Below are 7,308 nucleotides of genomic sequence, written 5' to 3'. Positions count from 1 at the left end.
GGCGCCGTAGTCGGGCCATGAGTGTTTGGATGATGTAATGTTATTTATGTACCTTGATTGACGTGGCGAGTGTAAGCCAACTATGTTATCTCGCCTTTTATTATCTATATTACATGGGATGTTGTGAAGATTGCCTAACTTGCGACATATGCCTTCAATGCGATTATGCCTCTAAGTCGTGCCTCGACACGTGGGAGATATAGTCGCACCGAGGGTGTTACATCCATTGTGGTGAAGCTTCGTGGTATTGTTGGGAGCCTCCGATTAAGTTGTGGAGATTGCCCCAACCTTGTTTGTAAAGGTCCGGTTGCCGCCTTTAAGGGCACCAATAGTGGAATCACGGCATCTCGCATTGTGTGAGGGCGTGAGGAGAATACGGTGGCCCTAGTGGCTTCTTGGGGAGCATTGTGCCTCCACACCGCTCTAAAGGAGACATACTTCCCCTCAAAAGGAAGGAACTTCGGCAACACATCCTCGTCTTCATCGGATCCACTCTTGGTTATCTCTTACCTTTACTTGTGCAAGCTCATTAGTGTTACTTCTCTTGCTTGCGTGTTTGTTCGTTTTTGTTGCATCATATAGGTTGCTCACCTAGTTGCATATCTAGACAACCTACTTTGATGCAAAGTTTAATTTGGCAAAGAAAAGTCAAAAATTATTAGTTTCCTATTCACCCCCCTCTAGTCAACCATAGCGATCCTTTCAGTAGGTATCACGGCATAGCAATAGAGCGAGCAACTAGCAAGCAAAGATAGAAGTGATATAGAGGGTATGGTCATCTTGCCTGCAAAGTTCTCTGAGTTGACGTAAGCTTGATCCTTGTAAGCGTACTCAACGGGTTCCTCGATCACGAACTCGTCTCCCGGCTCTACCCAAGGCAAGAACACAAGCAAGCGAAACAACAAATCAACCACGGTGCAATGCACAAGCAACATGATGCAAAACATGGCATGATATGCGGGATGTGATATGTAATGCATATGCGTGCTTCGGAAGGAAAAGATTGAACCATGCCTCAACTTGGCAAACCAAGTGCGCCGCTGGAAAGATGAGTTGATTTCGGTCGAAATCAATATAAAGATCGCCGGAATCGGATGCATGGTTTGCAAATGGCAAGCAAAACAAGAATGACACAATTCTGCGATTAACAGCATGATGCCATCTAAAATGCAACAAGAAACTAAGCTACTGCACTCCAACATAGCAACAAAGCACATGACAGTGATCTACTCAAGATGCTTGACCAAATATGAACACTGAGCTACGGCTAAATCACAGAAGAGCAGGTTCAAACAAGCATGGAAAAAGTGCAAAAGATATCAGCATCACAGACTTAGTGAAAATACTAACATGTCAGGAATTAATATCAGGAAGCAATGTTTAGAGTAAGATAACAACATGCTATAGGAACAGAACATAAAAACAAAGGCATGGCATGAATCTACTCAAAGCATATAACAAAAGTCCCTTACTGACCATAAGCCAAAAGGGATCAGAAGATATGATGGCACCCATGTAAACATAGCAAGTTTCGTTAACAGATTCAGACTAAGTAGAAAACTGGACATGGCATCAACAGAATTATGAAGGCATGTTTGCGAGCTCGATTCACTCACCAAAAGGCATTGCATGACAAGCTAAGCATACTACCAGCAACAATACATGTTCAAGAAGCTAACCATGGCAAGAACAATCTCATAGCATGCATGGATCAACTACAACAACCTTGGCAAAATTGATTAACACGTAAACAATCTGCCAGGAACATTTTATAGCAAAAGTAGAGCAATATTGAGTCATGCTAGGGCACTCCATAAATGCAAACAGGGACATGGATGGATAGAGCATAACCATATGTCCAAAACATCCTTACTGAATATACTCAAAAGAAGCATGGATCTCTCTGTAGCAACATGAATACATGTCATAAAAATAACAGCAGGGAAATGACTTAGTGAAATTCTAAGTCCCTGAAAACAGCAATATTACGAGAGCTACTTTGCATGCATGTGCTAGTCACCATATTGATCACAAAAATACATGGCATACACCCCTGTAAAGATGTCATGGCATAGCCCAAAACACATGTAGAGCTCATGCCCATATGCAGCACACAATAATCATGGGAAAAATGACAAATGCTCAAGATCTGTTAAGAAACAGGAACTAACATTTTATAGTACTCTTGCATCAACAATTTAGGCATCAAGATGGACTCAAACAAGCATGACACAATGGAACAAAATGAAGAGGACATCCTGATGAACATTTCGATATATTGCACGCGCAAAACGGAGCTAAGGATGAGAAGTTATGATGCGATGAACAGAGGCATAAAATGTTACAAAGAAAAGGGACTTGGTGGAAATATACCCCTCCGAAGCAGATCTAGGGTTTTGCACGGATTACGAGGTTTGCGGGAATCTTCGCCGGAGTTGACGGGGAGACGAAGGAGACGTCGCCGGAGGAAGCCGAAGAAGGGGAGCTCGCCGGAGAGGGTCGGGGGCGGCTGGAGTAGGCGGATCCGGCCGGGTCTCGACGGGGCGGCGCGGGGAGGCCATTGCCGGCGCGAGCGGCAGCGAGCTAACGCGGCGGCGGCGAGCGCAGGCAAGGTGAGCGGCGCAGGAGCCGGGCGGCAACAGCTCCGGTCTCGCGCGGCAGCGGCGACGCAGGCGAGGCGGCGGGGCGCGGCGAAGGGTGGCGGCGGCAGCGCGCTCCGGGCGACGGCGCAAGGCGAGGCGGTGGCCGGCGGTGAGCGAGCGGGGCGGCGCCGGCGAGCACAGGCGGCGGGGACGGGCGGCGCGCGGGGCGCGGCTCGGGCCCAGCGCGGGCGCGGGCCGGCCGGCCATGGGCCTCGCGGGCCGCGGCGGCGGAGGGCGGCGCTGGGACACGTGGCGCGCGATGATTGGGCGTGGGACGAGGCGGACATGTCCGGGCAGCGGGGATTTTTGTCCCGCGGCGCGAGGGGAAGAAGTCTAGGGTTCATTCGCGAATTTTCGGGAGGAGACACATATATATATATATAGGTAGAGGAAGCTAGGAGAGTCCAAATGAGGTGCGGTTTTTGGCCACGCGATCGTGATCAAACGGCAGAGAGGATGGAGGGGGTTTGGATGGGTTTTGGGCCACTTTGAAGGGGTGTTGAGCTGCAACACACACGAGACCTTTACGGTTCCCCGGTTAACCATTGGAGTATCAAACGGACTCCAAATGGCACGAAACTTGACAGGCGGTCTACCGGTGGTGTACCAAGGCCGTTTGGCAAATCTCGGTCCATTCCGTGGAAGTTTAACACCCGCACACGAAAAGAGGCAAAAGAGGGCGTAGGAGTGTCGGATTGCAAAACGGACAACGAGGAAAATGCTCGGATGCATGAGACAAACATGTATGCAAATGCGATGCACCTGATGACATGATATGAAATGCATGACACGCAAACAAATGACAAGGCAAACATAGCGAATAACTGAAAGACACCTAGCGCGTTGGTCTCGGGGCGTCACAATATGATTCACTTGTTGTTCTGAAACTTTGTTTGGCATAGCTTCCGAAGGCCAAATGAGCACTTCCGGCAGTATAATCTGTTCCCTGCAATAACGATTATATTTAATTCACAAGATATGTATGCCTGGCAACTAGCAACTACCGATGCTTGTTAATGCATATTTCAAGTTCAACTCTTCAAGAAAGATGCGAGGCATCAACTGACCGTGATTATTCATGTACAAACAAGGCATCGACATTTCAAGAGGAACACAAACAAGGCAGCTCAGCCTATAAAACTCTGCACTTCAGTAATGTTTTCTCCCTATTTTCATGCTTGTAATGCAAATTTGGATATTTTCTGATAATTCACTAAACTCAACTAAATGTATGGGATATAGCAATATTACTCTAAAAATGTATGGGATATACCTCTGTCAGAGATGGGCAGAGGGGTCTCACAAGTCAGTATATGCGCCCACCATCTACGAGCGCGCAATCGCTGACAGTGCTGTCCCACAAGTCAATATATGCGCCCACCATCTACGAGCGCGCAACCACTGACAGAGGTGTCCCACAAGTCAATATATGCGCCCACCATCCGAGAGCGGGCAACCGCTGACAGGGTGTCCCACGCATCAATAATCATGCCCAGTAACGGTAAAAGACTTCGACCAGACGACAAACCCCCGTTTGGGATTTTGTGAGGGTGGGCTGCGCCGTGGAGGGGAAAAGTGAGGACTGCCAAAGAGTGTGCGCAAAACTGAGGAGAATTAAGTGATAAGGGGCATGAAAATAGAAATCCCTTTCTTTTTGAGGATGGGGATTATATCATGGATCTAAAACATTACATGGTTGAACTGTCAGTGACCATATACAGGAGTAGCTCGGTGCTCTGACGATGGTTAGCCTCGACGAGGAAAAAAGCAACCCAACCGGACCCTCCAAACCCAGCCCATACCAAATCGACCTCCACCCTTGCCCCCGACCTGCCCTCTTCCTCTTTGCTCTATTTGCGGCACACATGAAACATTTCATTGTTTTTTGGTCTGGACATATGCCTGGGCTGACATTTCAAAGGCCCTAGTTCAAACTAGGTATAATAGGCATGAGCGGCCATAATAGAGTGAAAACTACTTTCATGCGTGTATACAATACATATCATGAAAGTCATTATAAAGACATAAACATCACATGTAACTAGAGGATACCCCATGCATTGCTGCGGGAATGAATTGCAATATATCTTGAATGATTTGATTGTATGAAACATGATTAGTTGAATTAGTAATATATGAACCAAAACGAAAAATGCATATTGTATTTAATTATTGTGTAGTTGAAAATATTTAATGAATATAAATGGCTAATATAATGAAAACTTTTCCATGCATGTTAATGGTACATACAAAATCTAGTAAAACAGTGTACAAAATTTAGTAATTGGAAAATATATTTTTATCACCCAAGTCTGTAATTTACAACATTTTTAAAAATTACTATATTTTACATAGTGTGTTACTATATTTTGTGTGTGTCGTTACTGGGGTGTAGAATAAGCTATTCTACACTCACACTTAGTTTAGCGTTACTATTTTCAACTACATGGGGTGTAGAATATGATTTCTATTAGCAAATAAGGTACTGATATGCATGTGTGATTATAGAAAACAAATGATGAATATATGATATGTGTACTACAATGTAAAATGAGATATAATGTCATGTCCTGTAGTGAGGTGAGTAGGGGCACGGGAGGGGACTCATGCCCCCCCCCCCCCCATCTGTTGTCATTACTTAAGTAGTCGTTCATGGTTAACGAAACCAAGTATCCATGAACGTTTTGGAGACAATGCAACATTCAATGTAGGGCCGAACAACCTCTATCTTAGTGTTAAATCTACCAATGATGGAAAAAACGACAAGCTCGGAGAGGAATCGATTTTGTTCGTCCACCTACCAGACGACAAAGGACGTCTGGTTCAACTAGAACAACGGTGGCTTGAAATTGTTGCTGAGGGCGACCACAAGCACAACAAGGCATGCAACATTTCTTAGCATTTGCTTGTTGCATCTAGCATCATCGAACCTCTCAAACAACCGTTTTTGTGAACCTCTCAAACACAGATCCAAACCTTGCCAACCTCCAAGACCAAATAATCGGCGACTTGTGATCGATTTTCAAATAGATGAGATGCAGGAGTGGTGGCCATGGCATAAAGACAATACGCTTAGTTTATCTTTATGTTTGTTGCATTTGTATGATAAACTTTGTTGTATCGTGTGCTAAATTTTGTTGTTAAGCTCAATGAATAATTTATGTTGTGAATTTGATGAACTATGCAACCGTTTGTGTTTTGTTTTGAATTCATTTGAGATGTACTTTCTTTGTAAATAAATGTAAGATTGTTTAGATTATTACTTTTATTAAAAAATTTAGATTATTACTTTAGTAGTTGTATTTCCTTACAAAGAGGGTATTTAGTATTTTATATATGTGAAATATGTATGAATATGGATGAAAAATATATATGGTGCTGCTGTGCGGCTGTCCTATTATAGAGCAGCTGTAGAAGACGACATTTATAATTGTGTAAAAAAATGTGTTTTTGTATTTATTTATTTTCAGTTTTGTTAAAGCATATTTAGATGTGTCATAAGTATTGCATCCTATGCCATTGATTTTACGTGGAGATTCGTGTGTATTTTTGTTTACCTTTTCATTTTTCATTTTATGATTGATTGAGTTACTTAGATCTATATCTATAACTATACCTACTAATAAAGCAAGGTGCTTTTCACCAATTTTTTCATCCATTTACTGCTGAAAAGAATTTTTTTTCTATCCAAGATGGTACTAAATTCTTATGCGTTCTTCTGCTAGAAAAAGAATCTTCATACGTGGGCTGCACGATGTGGCTTAGAGAAGTTAGTCCACTTATTTTTCTGCCCATACAGCTGAGAAATTCTATTTTCCGTTCTGGGCGACAAATAGTAGGGGTTTCGCACCCAGCAGCCAATAATGGGTTGACCCGATTTTTCTTTTTTTGTGTTTTACTTATATTTTTATTAATTTTTTCCTATATCTTTTTTCACTTCGAAGTTTATTTTTCTTTTGAAATTTAATTTGCAAATTCAAAATTCTCAAGAAAGTTCAGAATTAAAAAACAAGAAATTTTGGAAAATGTTCAGAATTCCAAATTTTTGTTGCTATTCGGAAAAATATTCGAAACTTGCATAATGTTTCCCATTTTGTCAAAATAATTATTGTTTTTAAACATTGTACGTGATTCCTAAAAAAATGGCATTACAAAAAATGCTCCAAATTCGAAAAATATTCTTGTTTTAGTGAAATTTTTAAAATTAAAAATATTGTTCATAATACACATTTTCTAAAAATCTTACGAATTTTCAACAAGTGTTCCTGTTTTAAAAAAATGTTTCCAAATTCAAATAATGTTCATGCTTTTATAAAAAAGTTGCTGTTTTCAGAAAATGTTTGTGAATTTTAAAAGATGTTCGCTTTCATATTTTGTTCGTGTTTTCTTCAAAAGTGCACATAATTTTTTTAAAAATTGTTCTGTATTTAAAAAATTGTTCATGATTTACAGAATATTCAGAAACATCATACCTTAAAATGCCCTCGGTTGAAAGGATTGAAAGGAAGAATAGATCAAATAACTTATTAGGCCTTCTGTGACGTACGATGATGTAACAAAACTCTTAAATGCCCTCAATCAATGAATGAAAATATAGCGGATTGATTACTTCACCCGTGACGAAATCTAAAAACTAAATGTTCCTTTTTCGTGTGCACATATGGTT

Source organism: Triticum urartu, chromosome 3A (assembly GCF_056163025.1).
Source record: "Triticum urartu cultivar PI428250 chromosome 3A, HENAU_Tu73, whole genome shotgun sequence".
NCBI classification, from domain to species: domain Eukaryota; kingdom Viridiplantae; phylum Streptophyta; class Magnoliopsida; order Poales; family Poaceae; genus Triticum; species Triticum urartu.
The sequence above is the reverse complement of the archived record's forward strand: the minus strand, read 5'-3'. Positions refer to the sequence as shown.